This window comes from Betta splendens, chromosome 4, assembly GCF_900634795.4.
Source record: "Betta splendens chromosome 4, fBetSpl5.4, whole genome shotgun sequence".
In the NCBI taxonomy this organism is placed as follows: Eukaryota; Metazoa; Chordata; class Actinopteri; order Anabantiformes; family Osphronemidae; genus Betta; species Betta splendens.
Window position 1 is genome coordinate 2,633,363 of NC_040884.2, and position 26,661 is coordinate 2,660,023.

General features: G+C 45.0%; 1 protein-coding gene across 3 annotated transcripts in view; it reads right to left on the minus strand.

The window, feature by feature from the left end:
• LOC114853799 (transcription factor Sox-2-like) overlaps positions 1-26,661 on the minus strand; it is a 191,967-nt gene that overhangs the window by 139,636 nt on the left and 25,670 nt on the right. The window contains exons 5-6 of one of the 3 annotated variants that reach the window (XR_008694628.1): positions 17,463-17,600; positions 10,226-17,109 (exon numbers count right to left, since the gene is read on the minus strand). The exons of the other annotated variants lie outside the window; for them this stretch is intronic. The gene's annotated coding sequence lies outside the window, so the exon portion shown is untranslated. Of the gene's footprint in view, positions 1-10,225; positions 17,110-17,462; positions 17,601-26,661 lie in introns of those variants that run through there. 3 annotated transcript variants of the gene reach the window in all.

Below are 26,661 nucleotides of genomic sequence, written 5' to 3' on the forward strand. Positions count from 1 at the left end.
GCTCCGCTTTCATCACTTGAGCCTCATTGGCTTCTTGCTGACAGAGGTGTGCTCAGTCCCCTGCAGCTCTGCACCACATTGGCACATCCTTTGTTCCACATGCTTCTACATCGTTACATTTACATCCTTTACTTTCTACTCCACACAAAAGACAAACGGCACATTACTACGGATGACGTTCCTGTGCAGACCACACAGACAAAACTTGCTCAAATTGAAACTTTTGCTGCAACATAATAAATGGTCCCAACGTATGCGAGCTGGTGGTTACTTTGCAGCAGCACATTTGTGAATATCCTAATGACGGACGGGTGGAGGAACACGCGAGCAGAGAGGTGACCACATCTTGGCCTCGCCTCATCTCTGCTTCTGTCTTTTCCTGTGTCTCCCCCACTTAGGCCGGCAATCTGTTCTCTAATTGTTCATTCATGGTGTGAATCTTTAAATAGGAGGTCCTAGCCTGGCGCTAAGATAATGACTCGCTCTGTGTCGTTAGCTAGTGAGGCTAAATTACCGCTCGGTGCTGAGTTACCATGGAAATAGGCCACAATGAGAGTGATTAGTCTTGTGTCTTTTACTCACAGAGACACTTTGCAGTTCAGCAGGAAACACAGGAACTCATCTCCTGCACATCTCGCTCTGCCTCTGCGCTAATGCTCTCACTCAGCTGCTTCAACAGTGTGATGGGTACATTTGACTGAACTCTTGGGAATAGTGACAGTTAACAAGGTTTAAAATACATGTCCACACATTTGCATGGGAATATTTTTCAGCTGTCACGTGTTTGACTGTTTTTGTCTTTCACTCGTCTGATTGGCCGTAGAAACAAAATGAGTCTAATGAGAATCTTTAAGTTTTGACATTTGCCAGTTTGGTCCAGTTGTTCCTCCGTGCAGGTCTGTTTGTGTGTCTCATCCATATGTGACGATTCTCCTGGCGAATGCGAGTGCACTGATACACAACAGTAGAGGTTTTTACAATGAAACATAGTCTGTCTCAGTGTGAGATCCTCAATGTGAACACGAGGAAGAGACAACGTGAAACGCTGCTGGTGCTCAGAGTGTTTGCCTGCCCGTCAAACCAGTGGGCTGTGGAAAACCAATGATCGTAATCGGACTTTGCTAATAATCCTATAACCAGCCTATGATCACATGCATTCTGCACAGTCAAGTGTCTGGTAAAATACTCAGCAGGTGGGCACCAAACTACCCGGAAGACCACTGCATCACCTTCGTCTGGAGCTAAAACTGGCACTTGAACACACCACAAGGCCTAGAGAACCTAAGTGAAGATGGAAGATGGGGCAGGTACTAAACGTCTCCTACAATAAGTTTCTCAGGGTTCCCCCGTGTTTTGGTAAAATGCTGCATTTAAAGATTTAGTTGAAATAATAAATGAAAAAATTCCAACTACAATAAAGACTTTAAGGTCACGGTAGTATGTGTCTTATTCATGGGTTTAAAAGCCGAAGAACGTAGCTCCTCACAGTGAGTAACCTGATCAAAGCTGCTTTATGTCCATTTCTTTATTTACTTTACTAAATGAAACTTTTTGTTTTCTTTATTCAACAAGAAAATATTTGGCCAATGAGACAAATACGGTAGCAGCTGAAAACATTCAGTAACGTATTCACCTCAGGCTCAGAACACACATGATCCTTTGAACATTTAGACAGGAATGCCTCCCCCTCCCTCCAACACACATTGACTTGTGTTGGCAAATACTCTGGATAGTCTGATTGCAATGCAAACACAGAGTTAAAGCTTTCGGGTCTTAACATCACACAAAGCAGCCTGATTATTCACCTGGTTGGCTAGCTGGGCCTATTTCTGATCAGAATGCAGAACTTGTGAGATATTTACATCCTGACATACTGAGTCTGTTTATGACTCCAGCTCCTGGTGACGATGACACTACTCGGTTAAATACATTCTCCAGTTTTACACCCAATCTCTACGTCCTGTTCATCAGAACAGCAACAATGGCTGTAAATTCCTCTCCAGCTGAAAACCTATGCAGTTTGTGTCAATATCGGTGAGCAGGGATTTGAATGAGTGATGGCTGTTTAACCTTCTGTCAGTCTATGGGCTCATTGAGTGCAACCATACAAGTATATAAGTGTTATCAAAACAGATGAAGTGCGTGTTTAAGCAATATTTTGAAAGAAAAACAATAGTCATCAAAATCCCGGCAGAGTCTAATTATTATTATTATTTGCTTTTCCGGGATTTGGGATAAGCTCATCAGGCTCACTTTCCTCTGCTGCTTCACTGACTAATATCCACACGTGTCCTGCTCTATGAGACACACTTCATTTGACAAACAGGAACAGCAGCAACTCAGTTATTAGTCTGCTCAATACTTCCCATCTTTATTCAATTAAAGGTATTTCCTGGTTATTGTCTAGGACTTTCTAACTAACTATTACTCACCAGGCTGGAGTTAATGCTCTTAGCACACATTACCAGCAGTAATCCTCATCTCCAAGCTAAAGCCGTGTGTGGACCAGTGAGTGGGACGGCAGCAGTGACAGCAGGTGCTAAAGCCTGAGCTAACCCAGGCTAACGCCGCCTGAGCCGCATGGGACAGGACAGGAAACGCTGGGAGGGATACTTACCTACTTACTGAATTACGTGCTTACATGCATCCACTCACTTTCTCTGGCTCACGCTCACACACGCGGACGCACAAACAGACGGGTGCACACACCAGGCGGGGTCCTAAGACAAAGGCAGTGTGCTGAATGCAGGGAGGCTGGTCGGGTCACATCTACATGACAGTGCTGCTCTGCAGGAGGAGGCCGGGGCTTCCTGGGCTGCAGTCGGCCCCAGGCCGCTGCGTTTGCTATTGATTTACAACTTCACATTTGTAACGAGCCTTGGTGTCCGGATTAACACGGAATAAACAACTGACATTAGCACCTTGTGAAATTTTAATGTGTTGAAAAAGGTGATATTAACAGTTCACAGCCATTTCAGTCAAACTGCTGCACTAATGTATTTGTTGCTGCAACTAATAATTAATTAAATTTTTGATTCATCTGCTGTTTTTCCTAAATGATTCATTAATTAATCCTAGAGTCCAGAGCCAATGTTTTCAAATCTGAAAAAGGTAAAATTACCCGAATAGCTCAAAATATAAAAATACAGGACCTAAAGGCTTCAATATTAAGAGAACTAAAGACACAATAAAAACTTCAACAGAAAAAAACACCATGAGATGTCAATAGGTGTTAAGATTGTCTTGTACTCGTACTCGACCTCCTTAATGTAGCGGACGACCAACTAAACATACGAGCATCAACACCTTGTATATCTGTGGCAGGATCCATCCTTTGGACGCGTCTGTAGGAACTGATCACTTCATGTCATGTATGATGAGGTATGGGGAGTGTACATGCATTTGAGTGGTCATTACTGCTGCTACATTCATGTAAAGCCCAAAACGCCCCCTGTTAGATTCTCAGTAGATACCAAAGGCAGACTGATCCAAATATGTTACAAATAGCAGATAAGTCAGAAGAGCATGTCTGACCTCACGTTGCTGTAGGTGGTGAAATCAGTCAATCAATCGACATATAGATTAACAGTAATTAGGATCAGTGTGACTGTGTTTAGCTCAGCAGGTGCGTCGGCCACGTTAGTGTGTGAGTTTGGGCAGTCGAGCATGCGGCTCAGGGTGTGTATGTTTGCCTGCATACATTCTTGTGTGTGTGTGTGTGTGTGTATGTGTGTGTGTGTGTGTGTGTGTGTGTGTGTGTGTGTCTTTGTCTTGGCTGTCACCCTGAAGGTTATCTCCATGGAGGCAGCATCGTCAGGTGACAGCCGTATCCCATAATGCGAAGCAAGACTTCACACTGTCCCACCAACCAGAGCTGCCTTGACGACCAGAGTGACACATACACACACAATCACACACACACACGCAAATATATGCCATTCACAAACTACCAGAGGTGGGGTGTTTGGTGTACGTGCCTTATACAGTATATTTCCTGCGTGTGTGTGTGTGTGTGTGTGTGTGTGTGTGTGTGTGTGTGTGTGTGTGTGTGTGTGTGTGTGTGCGTGTGTGTGTGTGTGTATGTGTGTGTCACTGTCACAGAAGAGCTGCTCACAGTCTGATAAGCTATCACATGTCCCAGGTGATCGTCTCTAACAGCGCATCAGTCCAAAGGCACTGCCCGACAACCAAATCAAACGCACCCACGGCAGACATCCTGGCAACCCAGAGCAAACAAACCCAAACTGACAATATATATTCTACGTTTCCCTGAAACACACTGGCAGGCGAAGAAAACCTTCTCTCGGTGCCTGGTTCCCTGAAAGGGAAGTGTCCTAATAAGGACGTGTATTTTAGGACGCTCACGTTGATGATGTCCAGCAGAGCCACACCAGGACCGGCGCCTGCGGCCGTGATGCTGAGCTGCCGTTGCAGGATCTCAGTCAGACTTTTCACGCGTGTGCTTCATTGCATGTGGTTCTTGTAAGTCTTTAAATGTGTTTTTCTGCAATGACACAGTAAGGTTTACGATCCAAAGACTCATGAACCTCTAGAGGGCAGTGTCTCAAAGAAAACTACAGTTTATCACAATATGGGTTTTGTTTTCACCAACATCCACCAAATGCTAAAATCCTGAACTGACCATTAAACAGATTGAATCAATCGAGGTATTGATTTGAAACTGGAACCGAGAAAATTCTGAAAAATACTGATAACTTAATTTAACAATAATCAACAATCAAGGAAGCATCACCTTTGAGTCATGATCCAGACGACGTGAGACCAGTAGTTCCCGTCCTGTTCTATCGACACAGAGCGTGTCTTGTACAATTACAGAATCACAGTTGGACACAAGACACGGTGGCAGCGAGAGACTCAGACACACACCTGTGTCATAATGAAGTGTTTCCTGCTCATGTGATGTCAGTGACACAACTTCCATTACCGCGCCTGCTGACGACCTGTCAGATGCTGCTGGTTACCATGACGAGAGACACTGAAATCCACACCATTCAGTAAAGAAAGTGAAAATTATGCAGCAAGTGATTCTGATTGTTTTGAGAAGATCAGAACGCAAACATGCAGCTGAGTGTGACGACCAAGGATCAGCCTGAGTCTTCATGCATTTTCCCAGCATCCTAAGAATCGTGCACATAGCACTGGGTAAATGAGGACGGAGGTGTTCATGCAGCCAAGCTCTGCGCTGGACCAGATCAGTTTATAAACCACAGAGAGAGAATAATAATAAGAATAATTGATTTAACAGCTTTCTAGTGCCGTCAGATCTGCTTCCGTTTATCAGCATCATCTCTCTCTCTCTCTCTCTCTCTCTCTCTCTCTCTCTCCATCCCTCTTCTTCTCCCCTTGTTTGTTCTGCTAATTAACTTTATTACCCTGATAGCTCCCTACTGCCTCTGACGAAAACAATTACCATCTCTACCCTGAACCTCTCTCTCTCTCTCTCCTCCCTCATCATCCCTCGCTCCTTCTTTTCAGGCTGAGAGCAGTAATTAAAGCAGAGTCTTTGCGTCTTTTTTCTCCTGCTATGTCAACTATCCAACTACAAGGAGAACTTATTCAACAAACTCATAAAATTGTGTCTGTCATCATTCTGAAGACGCCTTTAAAAAAATGCGTCAGAAAAGTTTTTGAGTCAGCACATAACAAACAAGTGAACTCAAACCTTGGTTCAAGCTTCATTTCTTTCCTTGTCCTAATGAGTGACCCTCACACAACCCATGTTAATACCAGGATTAAATGAGGTCAAGTTATTACTTTTACTGCATAATATTTTTTATTTTAATTTAGTAAAACAATACATGTTCACCTTTTTTGTGTTTTTTTGCAGTACTGAGAAAATTGCATTTTCCCTTTTCCCTTTCCATTAGACTAAATCAATGCATCATCATTTGCATGAAAATAATAATTTGCATGAAACTAAACTATTTTCTGTGTCCTTCACTGTCTGCTACCGGCTTTCTTCCTCTGCCACGGCCCTCTCTCTCTCTCTCTCTCTCTCTCTGGTGGCAGACAGGATAGCATTACATTGTCAGCGGTAATTTACCTCTCATCTGTCTTCACTAATTATTGTCACATTCATCAGATTCATCAAGGCAAGAGGGGCTCTCGCAGGGATTGCACCATTTGCTGTTAATACAGCATCAACTGCTATTAGGCCCGAAAAGCAGGGAGGTGAGTCTGCATGTGTGTGTGTGTGTGTGTGCGCGTGTGTGTGTGTGTGTGTGTGTGTGTGTGTGTGTGTGTGTGTGTGTGTGTGTGTGTGTGTGTGTGTGTGTGTGACAAGAGGTACAACGCACATTCATCTCTAATTAGACCAAGCTGTGTGATTAATTATACAGTCCGCCTTTTTTTATTCCAAGTGCTGACGATGATGCTGTTGATGGGAGGAAAAATAAATAGAGTAAAGAAAAATGGAAAAGGATGGAGCCATGCTGAGGAAAACACGAAGAAGCAAATCAGGAAGCAGAGGCAGAGATGGGAAAGAAGGAAGCCACATCCAGAGGAAGTGAAGAAGAAGAAGAAGAAGAAGAGAGTGAAGCGGAGGTGAAGTGTTTTGTCATGTGCTCTCAGTGTAATTCCCACCTGACAAAGGGGCCTTGAATCAGGGGGGAAATTGCAACTTGTCACCCAGCAAATAAACTGTCCTGATAACTGATTAATAAGGCACACCTGGGACAGCTGCACACACACGCAGATGTGGACACACACTGACGCACACTGACACACACTGATGCACACTGACGCACACTGACACACACTGACACACACTAACACACACTGAACAGAGAGCGAGTCATGGCATCAGTACGCACACTGATAAGTGACAGACACGCTGCTGACCGTCCACGTAGAGGAAAAAAAATCAAACAGTGTGAATAATAACACATCATCCAGTAGGACGCAAAAACATTATTTAATTTAATTATTTATTTAATACTACATTTAATTTCTTAGTTTCTCAGAGTTTCCCACTTTTTTCTTTAAATTCTGATCCTTCAACTTCAAAAGCTTCACTTCCAATTTCTGTAACGTATTTGTAAGGAAACCCACAGCAGCTGCATCACAGGAACCACCGAGTCAGAAAAAGAGATCTGACCATCGAATCCCAAGAGACAAAGATGACAACAATGGAAGAGGGAGAGAATTCAATTATAGACGGAGAGAGCTTGTGATGGACTGAGAGGATCAACTGTGTTCTTTGCTTTTTTACTCTCCTGAGATGATACAATGCACACACACACACACACACACACACACACACACACACACACACACACACACACACACACACACACACACACACACACACACACACACACACACACACACACAGACGTCAGTCAGTATTGACAGACACCAGCCTTCCCAGGAAAAGTCATTTATAGTGACATCCACTCTTAGTGTTTATTGCACTCTTACACCTTTGCTGTATTTCTAAACGCTCACACGCTCCTGGCCTCTGATCTCCGCTGTGATTGGACAACAACAGCCGGACGAGGCCACGCTTGGTGCCCCCTCACACCACTCACGCGCAGCATCAGGACCATCTCCTCCCAGCACAACCTCTTCATCTGCCGCACAATAGAGACTCTCCTGAAAGCCTATCATTTTCACTGGCACTAGGTCGAACAGCGACAGAGAAGAAGAGGAAGCAGAAGGCAGGGAGGGAGGACGTGAGGACGGGGATGCTGAAAACTGGACCAAGATTTATTATCATCTGAGCCCAGCACCAAAAAGGTCATGTGACATAATAGCTGACGAATTAAAAAAAACACAGAGGAGGACTTTCATTTGCACTTTTCAATTTAGCCAGGCCGAGCCCTCTCTGATAACCGTCTGCAACCTGTCAGCGCTATCGCACAGCCTGTCACAGGCATCAGCAGCTGCTGAAACGACAGATAGAGGAAGGATGAGATGTGAGGAGGAAGAGCTAATAGCTGCACATACACAAATAAACAGAACATTTTAATAGAGTTTGGAACAAAGTCATAAAGCTCCAGTGATCAGTGTTTTATTGTTCTTGTCATGTTCCCAGCAAAGCCTTTATAGAGCAGAAAAGCCTTAGTGTTTGCAGCTTAGTGCATTCGATTGATTTCACATAATGTCTTAGTTTGCAAATTATGGGAATAATGCTTTAAAATGTGTTGAAAAACTCCTGGATAATAAGAAACAACCAACAACAAGGCTGAATACGGCACATTGTGTTGACGCTGCATCTTTAAATGACCTTTTGTTGTCCTAATAACCTTTTCCACATATGTTGGCCAATCTCTCATTTGTAATGATAATAATTGAGCCGTATTACTTTACCTCCAACAACAGCTGGAAACATCTCTCTGCGAGTGACAGACGTGGATTCTCCGTCCCACATGTGCCACACATTATCAGGCTCTATTGTGATTTAATTATACACAGCTAAGCACCCACATATAGCCACAAACAAACCTAATGCCATTATTAGATGAAATGATTGTGTTTACAGCCGTTCATTCACTTCACACGCTTCTTACGAGATCACAACATAAATGCAGTTTTACTGAAAAGGAGAAAATAAAATAATGAGTCTTTTTCAGTTGAGTCTTGATAATAGGTTCACTTCCAACAACATTAACTGGGTAAACATATAGGAACACATACACACACACACACACACACACACACACACACACACACACACACACACACACACACACACACACACACATACACACACAGCATTCTGTTTGTGCTGTATTGAAACACTAAAGCAATGAGCAATCAACAAGGAGGACAAAGTCAAGGATTTGTTTGTGAAGTATTTATTTGAGCAGATGTAACTTATCTATGATCTTGTGTAATTTGCACTCCGCCAATTAATTGTCCATTAAACACTCCGTGTCATCCGTTTTAATGGAGTTTACTGGAGTTGACCACGATCTGCTCGTTGAGTTTGCATCTATTCAAGCTGGGAGATAAAACCATGACTCTTCAGTGGGCTCGCTGTGCAGAGAACCAGGGCCCAAAGCCAAGGTTTCAGCACCAACAGCCTCACGTAGCGGTTCCCCATCACTGCCTATTCATCCTTCCACAACCCACCTGACATAAAGAGGGGGGGGGGGGGGGGGGGGGGGGGTGTGAGGGAGGGGGACCGAACAGGAGAGACGGAGAGAGGCACTTGGCAGTGAATCCAGGCCTTGCTGGGTTCAGTTGAACAGCTGTGTCTAATAAAGTGTCTCGCCTCAAAGAAAAGGGGGGAAAAAACAGAGCACTTCACAACAATCCAGCGGTAAGAGAAAGGCAGCGGAGGAGGAAGAGCGCCATGAATGATGGAGAGATTTGGTTGAAAAGCTCAAATGACAGAAGCAAATTTCTCGTAACCAAGAGGAAAAGGTACAATAAGTCTACTGATTGGTGGACACTCAGGTTTAAAAAGCCGACTGATTGGCTCGCAGAGGGTCCTCCTGTGCCTGTTTGGATCCATAGCGCGTTGAAAGGCCTTCCATCCTGCACGAATCCTGCACCAGGAATGCAGGATTTCGGGGGGAAATGCAAACAATGCAGCTGCATCCTTGAGATTTTTTGGGAAGAGGAATAATTGTTGAACCTCCAGCAGGATGCAGCAAAGACTGAATCCAGGCATGAAACAAGTCACATCACACTGAACACCTCAGCTCGGAGTCGGTGCATCAGTATTACAGTCAGACGAAGTCAGCGGTCATAACTTTGATTATTGGCTTCCTCTGATAAGCAAAGCCTGACATTTGAGTCACTGCGTTAATGTTTGTCAGATGAACATCCTCACCAGAACCACATCTACATTTCTACATTTCTGGACTACATTTCCAAACCCATTAAAATTCTCTTTTCTTCACAACAGATCTCGCCACATCTGGTCACTACCCATCATGATCTCACATCAGAACCATTTTACACGCACATGCAAACCTGTCTGAACTCCGGGCATTATATTTATATATTTTAATGCTGTCATATGCATCATGTTAAATCACCAACATCAGTAACCCAGTTATTATAGGATTTATAGGGGCAGTGTTTCAACCTAAAAGTGACACAAAGCACAGCTAAGCCGTCATATTTTAGCCCTACAGGTGAATGAAGCAGGAGCACACTGTGGAAAAGAGCCGCTTTATTTTAAGGCAGAGCGGAAGTGGGTTGGAGGGGGGGGGGGGGGGGTGCAGGAGTGGGAGAAAGAAAAACAGCACGATGGCCTTGAGAATATGGATCCTCGCTTCCCAACACCTTTGTTTGTCTCCAAGTGCCACAGGAGAGCCTGTGTGTGTGTGTGTGTGTGTGTGTGTGTGTGTGTTTGTGTGTGTGTGTGTGTGTGTGTGTGTGTGTGTGTGTGTGTGTGTGTGTGTGTGTGTGTGTGTGTGTGCGTGTGTGTGCTCAGGGGTGAGGGTAGGGAGACGCTGGGCTGCGTGACAGAGTCTCTCTCTGCATTAATTGCTTAAATTGAAGCACTGCCACGTCTCTGTGAGAGACGCTTTGATATGATAATGGCAGCTTTCTCGGCACAGGAGAGGCCGTCTTTGTGTGTGTGTGTGTGTGTGTGTGTGTGTGTGTGTGTGTGTGTGTGTGTGTGTGTGTGCGGATGGTAATTTGGTGGCATGCACCTGCCAGCACGCCACTGTCTCCTGTCGCTATCAACACAGCCAGGGAGACGGGGCGAGTCAGACAAACAGACCCAGAGAGAGAGGCCTCGGCCGCACTGATCGGCGTTTAGGCGGCGACGCAGATCAGAGCGGAGGTGACGCTGACAGTGATGATGTCACAACACCCTGGGCCGCGCACGGTATTTAAGAACATTTGCAGGAAATGTTTTAATTAATGATCTAATGCAGAACAGTCAGAGCCAGCTGAGTTTGAGCTGGCACAGCGGATCCTTCATAAACAGCGAGTTTAAATAGGCTACGCATTTATTCTTAAATTTAACATCTACACGGAGCCAAATGTTGTAAGGAGCCAATAAAATGGATTTTAAGGTTGTGTAATTGCTGTGACAATTAACAGTCAAATCACTTTCCACAGCAGCGCGCCTTCTAGGATGAGCGCCAGTCATATAATAACATATAAAAGTTATTCTGGCCGTTTCCCAAGAACCCGCTGTTCATGGACAACCAGGCTGTTCATCCTGTAGGAAGCCACAGGTTTAACCTGCACAGAAGCAAGACAACAAGACTAGACCATAATCCACCAAAGTCAAGTCACATCAAAAACAAATCACGACTCAACACCCAAATATTCACATTTCAATGTCCTACAAATGAAATAAAAAAAGTTCACAAAAAGGAAACAACGCAGTTGTATTTTTAAACATTTACCTAATCGTCTTATAATAAATGACACTCTCATGAGTATAAATGCATAAAATTACACATTTATTCATGAATACATGATTTGAAAAAGCAGTAAATATGAAATGCTGTGTCACAAAGCGAAACGAGTGTCACTTGACAATCTTTTAGCAACCTTTAGGTCTTTAGGTGCTGCTCAAGGACCACAACACTTAGCATTAGATTTACTTTTTATCTTCATTTAATGAGCATTCAAAATGACTAACATCCCTGAAGATGAGACTTTTGTCTTCCATCACCATTTCTATTCACATTGGTATTTTATGTTTTTTAAAATAAATAAAATCTTTATAAATTGAAGGGCGACACAAAAATGGCAAGAGTCAATATAGATTTGCTCTTCTTGCACAGAGGGAACAATATTTAGGCTCCAAATAAGAGCATTTATTTACATCTGCTTAGGCCCCTGCAGTTGTCAGCACATTGTGCTCCTGTCGCCCTGGTTGCGGGTTCAATCCCCTCAGACGTCCACGTAAAAGGAGTCACAAAGGACAGAGACTGTCCTGACTCCATCTTACATCACCACCGGTGACTCCGCTGCTTCACAGTTCTTCATTTCCTGTCACTCCTCTTTATATTGTCATGCCACAGTTTTCACTAGCAAACGCAGAACTGCTCATTATGCGTCAGGGTCAGCAGGGAACCGATCACCTCCAAGTTCATGCGATGACGTCACAGGTCATCAGGCCTGCCATTAAAACACAGAGCAATCGTCATGGCAACGCTGAATGCTCTGCCATGGTGGTCGCGGCTGTGGGAGAAGTCTTACGGGAAGGAGAGAGAGTGTGTGTGTGTGTGTGTGTGTGTGTGTGTGTGTGTGTGTGTGTGTGTGTGTGTGTGTGTGTGTGTGTGTGTGTTGCTCAGTGGTGTCCTGGACGCCCAGTTGAGTCAGCCCTTACCCAGAAGTCACTGCTGCACTGAGAGGAGAAAGGAAGCACTGTGTCTTCAAGGTCTGACACACACATTTACACACATCGAGAATGGCCTGATCACTCACACACACAGACCTTCTGGCTGCTTGCTAAGCCAACTGACCTTTACACAGGCCACCCACAACTGAGCCGTCATCCGCCATGTGACAAGAGGCCAGGTCCACGGCTCTGTCCCATGGCTACACACACACACAGATCCCATGTGAACGCTGCACACAGGGAGCGTCATGTCGCCTGCTGAAGTCTGCGCTGGATTCCACTTAGCATCGTTAGCCAAATAGGCCTACAGGCTCAGAGGACAAATCTGCTTTGTGATATGCAATGTCAAATGAAAGTAGCTTCACTTTTTTAATGCGATGGCCAAAGCACAATGATGGAGCAAAATGTGAAACGCTGAGTTATTATTAATGCACTGCACTGAATTGTGTCCATCAGGAGTTTATTCTGGCTTTTTGTGGCACATCAGGCCTCTGGACTCTGCAGGCGCCTCCTATAGCCTGAGAATTTCCAGTTGTTTGCTGTGTGAAAGGGCAGCTCTGGGCTTCTGGTAGGACGGGAGGCATTTCAGGAATGTATTCAGAGGCCGAGCATCTCATAATCGATGCACCCGGGACTTTCTTTTCTTTGTCATGGAAAATACAGTTGACGACACTCTACAAAATCAGCAATCTGCTAAATACTATCATAAGTTTAAGGTTAATATTAAAACATTGTGCCTTGATGGTGTACAATAAAGCTACTGATTGTGGATTCTATGTATAAACACCTAATTAATTGCTGTTTATCATACAGTGGATGCATGTGGTGTAATTTGAATGGCAGCAACTCAACTGAGCGGTTTTAAAGTTTTTTTTTTATTGGGGCTGATTTGTACGTATTTATACAGCGTCAGTTATGAAGGTCACAACTTTCCCCCTCATCTACACTGTGCCTCAAACAGGCGACATCAGGAGAAGCTCTGGGATCGACCGAGCTGCTCCTGAGCCGTGAAACCTTTAAAGTCGTCAGCAGACTGTGGAGCAAACACAGCGTGCGTCAGAAAACACTGGTGCTGACTTGAACCGTCGCACACTATTAATAGTCGTTGAGCTGCTGCTCCAGCTCACGTTGTATGTGTGCTGTGTCTTCAATGTGTGTGTGTGTGTGTGTGTGTGTGTGTGTGTGTGTGTGTGTGTGTGTGTGTGTGTGTGTGCGCGCTTCATTCCCCTGCTGCCAAAGGCCCCGTTCCCATCCCTTGATCTGGAACAATGTGCTTCAGTCAGAAACAGAGACAGAGCTGCCTTAGAAATCAGGGCCCCTCAACACAAACTACCCAGCCAGTTCAAACCCACTCCAAAATGTTAAGTAGCACTTCTGCATCCAAACGTCAGTAAATATGAAATTCATGATGCTGCACTTTACTGCAGTGTGAACGCAACGGACTCAAAACGATCACGCATCCCTCAAACGAAGCCCGACTCCATGAATAATAATTGCCCCAGTGTGGCAAAGGTCACATCAACGCTCCACTCCCCACAGCTTTCCCAACCAGCCCCCTCGTTAGCCACACGTTTGTCCCGGTCGGGAAGGTGGGACGGGTGAGAAGCAGCACAGGAACGCAGCGAGGGAGGAGTCGGGGGAAGAAAGTTCAGGTGACGACTATTTGCAGTCATCTTTCCAAATCTGGGCCCTAAAGGACTTTGACAAAAGGCTGCAGACATTTCAGGAGTGAATGAAATTCTTATTCTTATGAAAATGTGAATCCCGTCCAAATAAAAGCTACCAATGCAGTTAACAAGTCGTATTTCTGCTGGAGGTCGTGCTGGCGCTAACTCACATTCATCACAACACACACAAACAAAGTGACAGTCAGCGCTTTGCACTTTGTCAACAGAATTGGGCGCAGTGGCAAAAAAACATTTTCCTTTCAGACGACAGCGGAGCAGCCGGTGCTGAAAATGAAAGCGCACTCTGAAAAGCTCGGACATTTACATTCGCAGTGCGTCCGTCAGAAATTAAATGAAGGCGTTATCGGCGGGGGTTTCTACTGAATTGGACGGTAGTGTGTCAGATGTTTGGTGGTTCTGAAATGTAGGTCAGTGCGTGTTCTGGTGTTGTTTGAGAAGAGAAGGTGGAAAGAATAGAGGAAGCAAAGAAAGAGAAAAGAAGAAGAATGAACAACTGAAAGTTCAAGTAAAAGAAGTTTGTACAAAAACATTCTTAGTTTCATAAATAAAAGCATCTGAGGAAAATAATTACAATAATGATATGAACATTACTAATGAGGATTGATATGTATGATGGTAATAGAGCAGTGCAGAGGTAAAAAACGAAGAATTCTAAAATATGAACATAAATCGCAGACACGTTGGAGCAGCTAAATCTAAATGTGATAAAGGTAAACACGGCGGATCTGCAGTGGATGAGCACACACACCCACCCTAACCCTGTCTGAATGAATGAGAGCCTCTGTTCCCTCTGGCTCCCAGCCCTCTTCATGCCCTGCTGCTGACTGGCAGATTGGAAGTAACAAATTGCTGCGTCCTCAGAATGATAATTAGCAAAGCCATGAAGGCGGTTTTGTTTAAAAGCGCATAATGAAGCCAAACTTTCTGCTCTTCTTGGTCACCTCACTGAACGGTGCCCTGGAACTTCACAAACAAGGCCGAAGTCTAACTTTACGCTTTGTCCCCGCTGGCACAGCCACATCATGAATCTACATCTGAGCCGCAGGCCAAAGGTCCAGGATGGTTTTAAGTCCTGACAAACCCTCCACTGACGTGTCTCAGTGAAATCTCCATGGCACATATAGATATTATCTTGGCTGTGATGGAAACAGAACTTGGTGGCCTTTTAATAATCGCGGCTCTGCAGAGTCTCCTCCCCTCACTCACGGCACAGCTCCAGCATCTCCATCAACAAGTCAATAGAGGCTCTGGCTCGCCGAGACATTAGCCTGGAAGCTATGGAGGTGAGCTGGGCTTATTATAAGCCTCTTAGTGATTCTGCAGGAGGTGAAGAAATGGTCTCTGTTAGGGGAATCAATCCCCGGGTAATTACCTAGCCACACTGCAGGCTGCTGAGGAGGACTAGGACGGGCTGAGGCTGTGAAGGCTAGTGAGCTCCCATTCAATAAGAGCCTTTTAGGAGAGCCCATTGTCTCAGACTTAAGAGAGGGGAGCAGACTGATAATGATAATGATGATGACAATGATGATGATAAATACACAGCCAGTAATCAAGTGGTGTTTGAGGGACACAAGTGCACAGCGGGGCTCATCAGACTTTAGTCGCACACGGGGAGACGATCAATAATTCATCCAGCCCCGAGACTTCCTTACTCTGTTTGGGGTCAACTGTCCCAGAATGCACCGCGAACGAGGCGGAGAAACACCGCCAAACAAACACAAGGGTGCAACAGGAAGCACAGCCATGCATCCAAATTACTCACACTTAGAAACACAACACTTTCTCTCTGAATAGCAACACTTTTAGCTTTGTTATCCCTTCAAAATAAAACATCTTCAGCGTCACATTTAGTATCAGTGGGTGCACACAACAATAGAATCTCTACCTCAAGAAACAACATCTCGATGCAATCTACAAAGAATATTTATCTATTTCCATTCACTCACACTGGCTTCATGAGTGGTTTCTATCCAACATCTGATGAGTCACATACAGTAAGTCATGTCCCATTTTGTACTTGGACAGAGTCAGAAGAAATTCCCCAAACCAAACTCCATTCTGCAAAACGCATTCAAGTTAAACGATTCATCGACTATTAATCTAGAACCTATTGAAAAGGAGCAGATTATTCCCCAAGTTCATGGACTAAGGGCATCTCCTCAGGTCGCCATATGAAAAACACACTATTCTCCTTCTTCCTTTTTGAAATATGAAAGATATGTGCAAAAGTCTTGGACTATGACACAGTTCTCCCCAAAGGGAAATGATATAAAGCAGCTGTACACAAAGACTGACGGGCACATTAAAGACTGCAAATCAACACTATTCTAATCTCAGAAAGTGGACCAGCAGCATCAGCCTGTAACAAAACGACTCTATTTCCGTTAGCGGGCGCTTAAAGTTTAGCTGGAGACTTTTCTTGAGTAAAGAAAAATTTCTGAGCTTCGCTAAGCCAAAGAAGACGCCATGTTGGTTAGCGGACAGATAAAAGGAAAGTCAGACAAGCTGACGGAAAGACAGCACACAGCTGAGGCCTTGCTACTCTGACACCTGGGAAGCTATTTGCAACAACGCACCCAAAAAAACGATGAAAAAAATGCTAAGTGAGAAACTAGATAAAGTAAAAGCACTCTTTCATGTGAAATCAAGAGTTTGGGGGGCAGAGTTCAGCCATAAGTGGCGCTGCTACGACACAGCGCAGAAAAAAATTAATTTCACATTCTTTAATTTTCAGAATAAAATGGCCAGCCATTTCAGGTCGAATAATTGTTTGAACCAATGATTTTATCATTAATCCGACAGCAGCCCCCGAGAGCTGGGGGTCACACCGGAGGTTGATTAGGTACGAGGCTGCACAAAGAGCCCTCCAGTCGATGCCATTGAAAAGAAGCAAGTCATTTAGATTGTGAATTGGTCCCGGGGCTGCGAGGCTCGCTCCATTACAGGCCATTTTCAATTTCAGCCTCACAATAAACATCAAGCCATGCCAAGGAAATTACAGCATCTTGGAGATGTAGCCGAACAGATAGGTGGGGTACGGACAAGATGACACGACTGGAGGGAGAGGAGGGGCAGGTAATGGTGGGAGCTGGAGAGAGAGAGACGGGAGAGCATCCAAAGTGGGAAAGTGGAAAACTGAAACAAAAAGGAAAAAAATGCAGACATCTGCTTCAGAAACAGTTTGAACATATTAACATGCTGTCTAATAAAATCTAGTCCCAAGGCAGAGCAGGACTATTCATGATAGCTCTGTTGAGTTTAATATCTAATAATAAACTAAGGGAATTCACAAAAAGGCCAGATCCAGTGCTATTCCATCATATCAACATAATCTGCTATGGTATGGTGGTGTTGTGGAAAAAAACATCAAGAAGGGGAAGAAGTCTATTTATTTTGCAAATCAAAAATGTATAATCCTCTATTCACCGCCTATTCAATTTGTTTTAATGTTTCACTTTTCAATTAGCAACAGACAAAAGAAGAAATACCCATTTGTCCATCGTACAGAGCCAGACCCTGGTTCCCTCCAGGCTCCACGCTGCCATGTTGCTCTTCTATTCACAGGAGGGAGCGTTGTTGTTTATTCATATCCGTCTCATTTAGGTTGTAACGTGGCACAATTCAATCTATAGGAATGGAAGAATCATTTTAACCATTGCATTATCAAAAGTAACTTTCCTCCTCAATTTATTTTCCATCAGAAGCTGTGCAACATTGATTTTATGAATAATGATGCCTCACAACCAAGTTATGCTTCCTGTGTTAAACTGTCATGACATTATTTTATTTATAATCTGACTTTGATCTGGATGGAAACACTATTCAAGCATCCTTCATCAGGTTCAGTCCTGTATAAGGCAGGACTAGATAGGTCCAACGTCTTCCTACTCCGTTCCAGCAGGTAAACTGCATATGTGTGTTGGTTTTTGCACTGCTTTTACATACAATAAATAAATAAATAAAATTGTATGTTTCTAATGAAACCTGTCATGTACATCATGTGCACCAAACGTAATCCAACATGCCAGATGAATAACCAGACACTGCTACACACAAGTATCAAACCAGGCCACCAGCTGCTTTAATGATGGGTCAGTTCTTGGCTGTTGAAAGTGATCATCTGCTTTTGTCACAGCTGTGTCACCAGACTGTTCACATGTATGGTTGTTAGATGCAGAGTAGACGGAACAGATGTAATAGTTCATACTGTATAAAGCATAAGAGTAGTCAATGTCCAAGATGTCCAAATGGGTGTGACACTGGGTGAAAGACCAGTAATGAGGGCATTTCCTTCACTTAATGGTGCAGCGATGGCAACGGAAACCTGACATCACAAATGAAGCCGTCTGTCTCCCACTACTTCAAACCAGGAGGAAGCTGGTGACCAACCCACACAAAGAGCTGCTCCTGGGAACAACCCACTAAAGCTACAAGCCTAACAAGCAAGTCAATCAAAATCAAGAGAGGCCAGGTGAGTTGTCTCCAACTGCCCCGGAGACCAGAGGCAGCCAAACAATCCACACAAATGACCTCCGAGAGAAGCAGGGAACTTCAAACCTTCTAGACAACGACGCCAGTGGCCGATTGGAGCCTCTCCATCTCTTAGCGTAAACAACTTGTCAGAGTAATACACCAGATACGCCTTCTCCAGTCTAACAATGGAGTAATTACGCTGCTGGCAAGAAACTAAAAACACAACAGCATACATCTGCTTTGACTGCACCAGTTTTCACAGAAGCCCCAGGACTGTGTGCGAGACAATCAGGAGGTTTGTCTCAAAGCAATTATCCACATCACCCAGTTCCCATGGGTCACTTATAGGGAATATGGAAGATAATCTCATTACGACAGAGAGTGGATGTCTGCATGTTGGGGAAAATCAGGACAACTTTTTAAAGTTATTTTGCTTAATTCTCCGATATCTTTTGGGAAATAATTATGATGGTAGAAAATCCAGCAGTAGAAAACTGTGCACAGACCATGCAGCTTAACTTAACTTTTTTTATTTGATTAGATAATAAAGTGAAAGGTTTATACAGCTCAATACCAATATATGAGCAACTGAAGGAGGAGCAGCTAAACAAAAAGCAATGCAGTAAGAATCCCCTTCCTTGTGCTGGTATTAAGAACATTAAGCACCGGCATTTTTTCTCCATCGGTGGCAGAAAATCAATGGTCGAGGCCGGCGAGGACAGCCGGAGGCTAATTTTACCCCGCATTTTCTCTGGCGGCTAATCCCGCGGCCAGGAGCTAAAGCAAGGGAAGCAAGACGAGAAAGAGGAGCAGAGAAGAAAAGGAAGAGAGATCTCCCTCACTAAATGAATATTATCAGCATGAAAACAAAGTGACTACCTGAACAAAGTCTATTTTATAGAACCACTTCAATAGATTTCACCCCTCTCGCTTTCCCCGAGGGGCGACTGGGGGTAAATGGCTGTGTGCAGAAACCAAACCTACCCCTAAACACCTACAAGCCCCCTCTGTACACACACACACACACACACACACACACACACACACACACACACACACACACACACACACACACACACACACACACACACACACACACACACACAACCAGAACAAGAAACCAGAAAACCTTAATCAAGGAGCTGCTCTGGAAAAACTAAACTAAATGGAGACATTTTTGGGAGTGGATTGACCCACATATGTGTCATGTAATGGTTCACTTTAAGGCAGTCCAACCTGCATTAGTCCTAACAGCTATTGGGCTTTCTAATTGTGAAGGTCATGACATCAGCTGCTGAAACAATGCAAGGAAAATTCGTTTTTTTTGGTTCACTTCGATGCAAGTACAAGTACAAGTACACACACACACACACACACACACACACACACACACACACACACACACACACACACACACACACACACGGACACACACAGACACACACACACACACACACACACACACACACACACACACACACACACACACACAGATACTGTTTTACTCAAATGAAGTGAGGGGTGAGATCTACTGAGGGAGTCATGGTACATGCTTTATCACAGCTGGAGCAACACACAGATCTTTCTGCTCTGCCACTGATCCCTCTGCACTGCTGCACTGGACCTACAGCTGGGAGGGAAAGGGCCACAAATGAATAAATGTATAATCAACAATATTTGTTTACAACAACAAATAGATCATAACAAATTATAATCCAGCTACAATTGACAAATTAGCACCAGCAGCATCAATCAATCTATCCCATTGTTTATCCCCTTATTCTCGGTCCAAGTTTCCTGTAGCTCTTTGACCATCAACAATAAAAAGACTGGCTTTTGATTTTGACCAGAACTAGTCCTGCAAAGCCTAATCGTGATTGCAGGTCGGTTTCATAGGCCCGTAAGTATGAGCAGACAGTGATACCCCAAGAGGAAGAATATGAGAAACATTTTATTACCATGGCCCAGTAATATCCTGCCTTTTTTAGATTTTGTCAGAGTTAATGGCCCCAATTTCACAACCTGTTAAAGCTGAAAGCGTAGCCTTTAAAAATAGTTACTGTACTGCGTGTCTACGGTGACCACCCAGACGGGCTGAACTAAAAGGCTCAGCCAGCCTCACAGCAGATCTTCTCATTTCTGGGCCTCTAAAACCCATGAAACCTCCCTCTCTTTCTCTCTTAGGATAACATAGAGGGGTGGGGGGGTGAAAGAGAGAGGCAAAGCATGGGGTAAATGGGATGAGGAAAATAGACAAAAAGGGTGGAAAGAGGGGAGGGTAGAGAGAAATGAATAGCGGGGAGAGAAGGAGATAGGACGAGAGAGAAAAGAGAAAAGGAGGGTAGCCGCCTCTTCCACATCACTGCCTTCAATTTAACACAGGTGGTAAAGTTAGGAGATAACACTGATAGTTTCGCCAAGGCTTCGCATGAGGAATAATACACAACAGACACAGAAATTTCTACCTCCCTCAGGATGAAATGGGGGGTGGAAGCAGAGATGGAGTGAGAGGTGCAATAATCCAAGGACAAAAAAACAGAAAAGAGGCAAAAAAGAGGACGGGCTAAAGAGAAAAACCATCAGAGTGTGTTTGGATGTGTGTGTGTCAATTACACAGGCTGAGATAGTTTATTAACCTCTCCGGCCTGCGGGTCATCATGGCACCATCGGTCAGGACCTGCAGGTAATTGATGAAGTACACAGTGTTACATGTGGCAGATGTTTCTTTGAAATAGACCAGTAGCTTATTGAAGACCTCTCTCTGTCTGCAGAGGTCTGCAGGTCTGCAACACCAAGCCGACCCTATCTGAGAAACAGCGAGCCGAGCTCCCGGAGCCTCGCAGGGTTTTAGGGAGACTTCAGGCAAACCTTCGCTTGCTCGTGTATAAAGACTTTGAGAGTTAGCCACTATAGAAGCACAATTGTTACCATAGCAAACATTGTTTTAAGCTGAAGATATATAAACTATATCAATTAGTCCCTTTACAGTATACTATATACCTGTATATATAATTATTAAAAGTGGACCCATAAAGAAGAATTGAGCCCTGGCACCCCATAATTAGGCTATTGTCCCATTGTTGAATACTGCAGAGGTTCCAATGCTCAAGAGTAGAAGTGGACAGAGCTGCAGCATTCCTTTACAACATACAGAGGAAGGAAGCTGTGTGGCGCAGGTAAGTCTGTCTCCTAGACAATCATCACTTTCCTCATCATCATTAGCAGTGAATCTAACACTGAGGAGATGCAAGACAAACATAGTGACTCACAATATGCAGCTTTTTTTTAGAAGCCAAGGCGTTGTTTGTTAAGGTGCGATCAAAGCATCTTAATGATGAGCAGAGGGAGATGAAGAGGAATGGCACCAGCCTTAATGAGTGATGCAAAAAGGAGAATAACTACTCCTGTGGATATATCCAGTTTATTCATATTCTCTCTCATTGTGCGTCTACGCCTTACAAAAGAGTTTGTGTGTGTGCGAGCGGGTGCATCTGAGTGTGAATGGCAGTAATGGGCAGTGCATCTGGCCCGCGCTCGGCTTAAATGCTGCCTGATTGTTTTAGCTCATCCTGGGTTGGATGATGGAGACGGCGCCGTTGTTCGAACAAACACAGCGCCGCGAGCGCACATCTGTGGGGAGAACAGGTGTGAAGGAGACAAGAGGAGAGATGGTGCGAGAGCCACGGAGACGGGCGAGTGAGGCCTGGAGAGCATCCCAGCATCCGGCACGAGGCAAATTAAAAGGAAAATCAGAGGCTTTTTCTTGGGATCTTGAAGGTGAGGAGTGGTGGAAATATGCATTAAATCAGCAGTGTTCAAGTCAGATCCAGTTCAGAGGAGCAGCCATCGCACGATCACATCAGGAGCCGCGGGAAACACAGCTTAACATAGAGATGTGAGCTTCCCAGCGAACACGCCCAAGCTCAGGCGTCTCCAGTGCACAGAATGCTGTCCCCGTCACAAACACTGGTGCAGCTCCTCAGGACGTGGAGCCACGTTTTCAGGAGGGGACATGAACAGGCTGAGGTTTGCAGGTGGCAGCAGTGCAAACAGATGAGGCTGATGTTTGGACACATCTAAAGCACAGCTAAAGTCAAGCAAGTGGAACAACAGACACGTCACCAGCAGAACGTCATCTGCAAAACATTTGATTGTGTCCATGTGGCCGCGCGAGCGTCTGGTTCAAATCCCAGCAGCAGGTCGTATAAATGAACGCTAGTAAACGTTAGCGTTCATTTAGTGTCTTTAGTGCTGTGTTGACCACACAGCAGCTTTACACCGAAAAGGAAAGGGCATCTTTAGCATCGAAGAACCGGTGCTGTTTCGTCATCTTGTGCCCCTCACCCCTCCTCCCCTCCATCCACCCCTCCGTCCCACCCCTCCATCCACCCCTCCATCCTCCCTTCCGTCCTCCCCTCCGTCCTCCCTTCCGTCCACCCCTCCGTCCTCCCTTCCGTCCTCCCCTCCGTCCACCCCTCCGTCCCACCCCTCCATCCTCCCTTCCGTCCTCCCCTCCGTCCACCCCTCCGTCCACCCCTCCGTCCTCCCCTCTGTCCTCCCCTTCGTCCACCCCTCCGTCCTCCCCTCCGTCCACCCCTCCGTCCACCCCTCTGTCCTCCCCTCCGTCCACCCTCCATCCTCCCTTCCGTCCTCCCCTCCATCCACCCCTCCATCCACCCCTCCGTCCACCCCTCCGTCCACCCCTCCATCCTCCCTTCCGTCCTCCCCTCCATCCTCCCTTCCGTCCTCCCCTCCATCCACCCCTCCGTCCACCCCTCCGTCCTCCCCTCCATCCACCCCTCCGTCCTCCCTTCCGTCCTCCCCTCCGTCCTCCCTTCCGTCCTCCCCTCCGTCCTCCCTTCCGTCCACCCCTCCGTCCTCCCCTCCATCCACCCCTCCGTCCTCCACTGCAGCACAGCAGCTTACCGGCTCCGCTCAGAGCCCTTGTACCATCACAACAGAGAACAACGAGGTTGAGCCGTTGAAAAACTAAGACGTTTTAATTTCTTACTTTTTATCGTGGCCACGCAGGCCACTTCCAAACTCCTTCCCTTTCGCCCAGCCCCGCTTCCAAGCCGCATAAATCTGTGCCTCTGCCCAAGCCCAAATCTTTACTGTCCATGGGCCCCGGATGACCTCCCCTCCCTGAAATCTGGCTGCGGCTCCAGTCTTGGCTTGATGGGATGCATGGAATTAAAAACCAGGCAATTACAGTGGAAAAATTGAAATCTTATGTTTTGTATGGGAGTGGTGTGCCATGGGGGGAGGGGATTAGGCTAAAGCTGGACTGGTGGTTGAATGGTGAATGAACCAAAGGGTCCCTGAAAGACGCCACTTGTTATTAGAGTGTGTAAACACTGCCAAGCTGCTCAGAAGCTGGTAAAAACACACTGGACATAAAGACGCTGCCTGTGGACACGTCGTATTATCCCTCAGTACATTAACTGGCTGCTAAATACTTTAGGATTCTGACTCTACCCCCTTCACCATCTCCTGCTCTCAAAGTATCTCCCTCCCTCTGTAATCCTACACAATGAGAAAGCGAGGAGAGGGACATGCAGCGAAGAAGAGGGAGCGCAATCTACAGTAGAAGCCATCAGGAGCGCCAGCGTTATCTCTATCTAACACTGGGGGCAGACACTGATCTAAACACACACGAGAACTGCTTCCATTATTGGAAAAAATATAGCGTCAACAAAATGAACCCATGAATAAAGATTGTGAGTTCCATAGGAGCAGCCAGCAATCATCTGAAAGCAGGCATGAAACTGGAAACCAGACCAGTAAACTCCAGAATTAGCCAGTTTTAAACCCACCTACAGCATTAAACAATGAGCTTACTGTATGTCTCATTATATCAGACAGATTATTTGAAGACTCTGACAGCTTGCTTTCTATGAACGTGTGAGGATGCAATTATACACAAAAGAGCATAAAACACTGAACATGGGCTTCGTCCTTGCATTCAAATATGTGACCCTTATAGACATGCGGCGCCGCTGCCTTGTTTTGAGTCGGTAACAGTAGCAAGTAGTAACAGAGCTGAGACTTCCATTCTTTCACTCTCAGGGCAGTTTCATTCACGTCTGCTGATCTGCACGACCATTATTCTTCATCATGTCTGTGATACTCTGTAATTTAACCTTTCCCAGCCCGTGCCATGTGTCAGGGCTGCCACTACAACAGCACAGCCCAGAGTAAGCCCAGATTATTCTTAATATATCATAGCCTATACTCTTGATGTAATTATATCTCTCCCCCACTCTGCTGCTCCGGAGAATGAAAGCATCTGCATAGTAAGATTACGCCTGTAATTATCCAGCCAACGGCACATGCATTGTTTCTATATGTCTCAAACACACACACACCCCACACACACACACACACACACACACACACACACACACACACACACACACACACACACACACACACACACACACACACACAAAGCATGTGCAGAGCCCTGCAAGGCCATTATGAGTAAACCACGTGAGCGGCTCCTATTCACAGCTTTCTATTGTTCAGACCAAGGTGAGCAGGGGAGCCTTCAGACTGCAATCACTGAGACACACACACACACACACACACACACACACACACACACACACACACACACACACACACACACACACACACAGAAGGAAGAAATTGAGAAAATAAATATTATGCTAGACGCGGCATGTTCCATGCGTACATGTAGGTGTGCATGGATTTATGCCTGGATTTTTAGTAAAATCAACTGATTTTTTGCAACCAAACTCACATCTAAGCTAAACACTGTGATCTATAAATGGAAACGTCTCACAACATTTCTTCGCTTTTGAGCAGATGTCTTTTATTTTCCCTATAAAAGACAATTGACTTACTCTAAACCTCATTTTGACTCCAGGTTCTTGTTGAAACATATTAAACACAGCACGGCACCAAACGCGACTAACTTCATCAATAGCTAATGTTTGGTCACTTGTTTTCATCTCACTTTTCAGTCGAAAGCTTTGTGTGACCAACATATTTTTGCAGAATGTCTTCATATCGGTGTCGCCAAAGTCTCAACAGAAACATACCGTCTCTGTGACGTGAGCGCGAATGCTAATTTAAAAAATACATTTTTTTACTTCTTTATCAAAGTTTTCTGTGAGCGCATGCATTGGGAGCAGTTCTAGCCTGTGTGTGAGTCTGCCCCTGTCTGGGTGTTTACTATGGAGAGATGTCCTAACACTACAAAATATGTTATTGAAGTTCTCTGTATCTGAGGGTTTATTGTGAGATGTTGTTCTGTGCCACAGAAGGAGCTGTTTGTGATGTGTGTCCACACTAAGAGTCACTGTGCTCTCAGTGTGGATGTCAACAAGAAAGAAACCGGCACTGACAGACCAGAGGAAAGAAACTGAAGCAGACATGCACCAATATCTGCTCTTAAGAACGAGCTCAGCACATGATCAATGTACTGCAGCTCTTTAAAGGAGGTCACTTAAGCTTTCTGAAACTGGACTGCAGCTTCAGTACACCTTTCAAACAGAAAGTTAATTTATTTAAATTATGGACAGGAAAAGAAACGCTGGTGTGTATTAGATCCACCGGTGAATGCGCAGACGGTGTCTTCCTGTCACTGCAAACATGTCTGATTTTGAAAGTGCCTTGCATGTTTCAGAAGAAAAGAGCCACCGAACCAAAACTAATAGGTCAATATTCACAGGAACACACCTTCATCAGCCCGAAGCGTGAACAGAGGAGTCCGATTTTTTAATTTGAAAGGAGAGGGGTTTTATCAGAGCAAACAGGGAGAGCAGACGGTAAACGGACGATGTTGAAACAGAGAGGAGATTAGGACGAGGCCTCAAACGGTGCAAGAAGCTTTATCTGAGCCAAGCGGTTGCCATGAAGTCACACATCAACATGGAAGGAAGAGTCGGTCCAGCAACGTGGACCAGAACGTTATAATACAGGTTCTCTGGGCTGAAACAGTCATGAAAATGAATGAGGAGCCACCACAGCGTCAACCTATGACCTCATACATGTAGACCTACTGCCAGAGCTGCTGCACTGGCTTGAGTTACCTGTACAGGTGTATCTAATAAAGTGGACTTTGAGCCACGAGCCTGTTTCATATGAGACGACGGCGTCATATTTAACCAGTTATCAGCCGTGTGTAACGCAGGCATTTGTCTGCATTAATTCCACCTTCTGGTATTTCTGCCCACCCCTTTACTT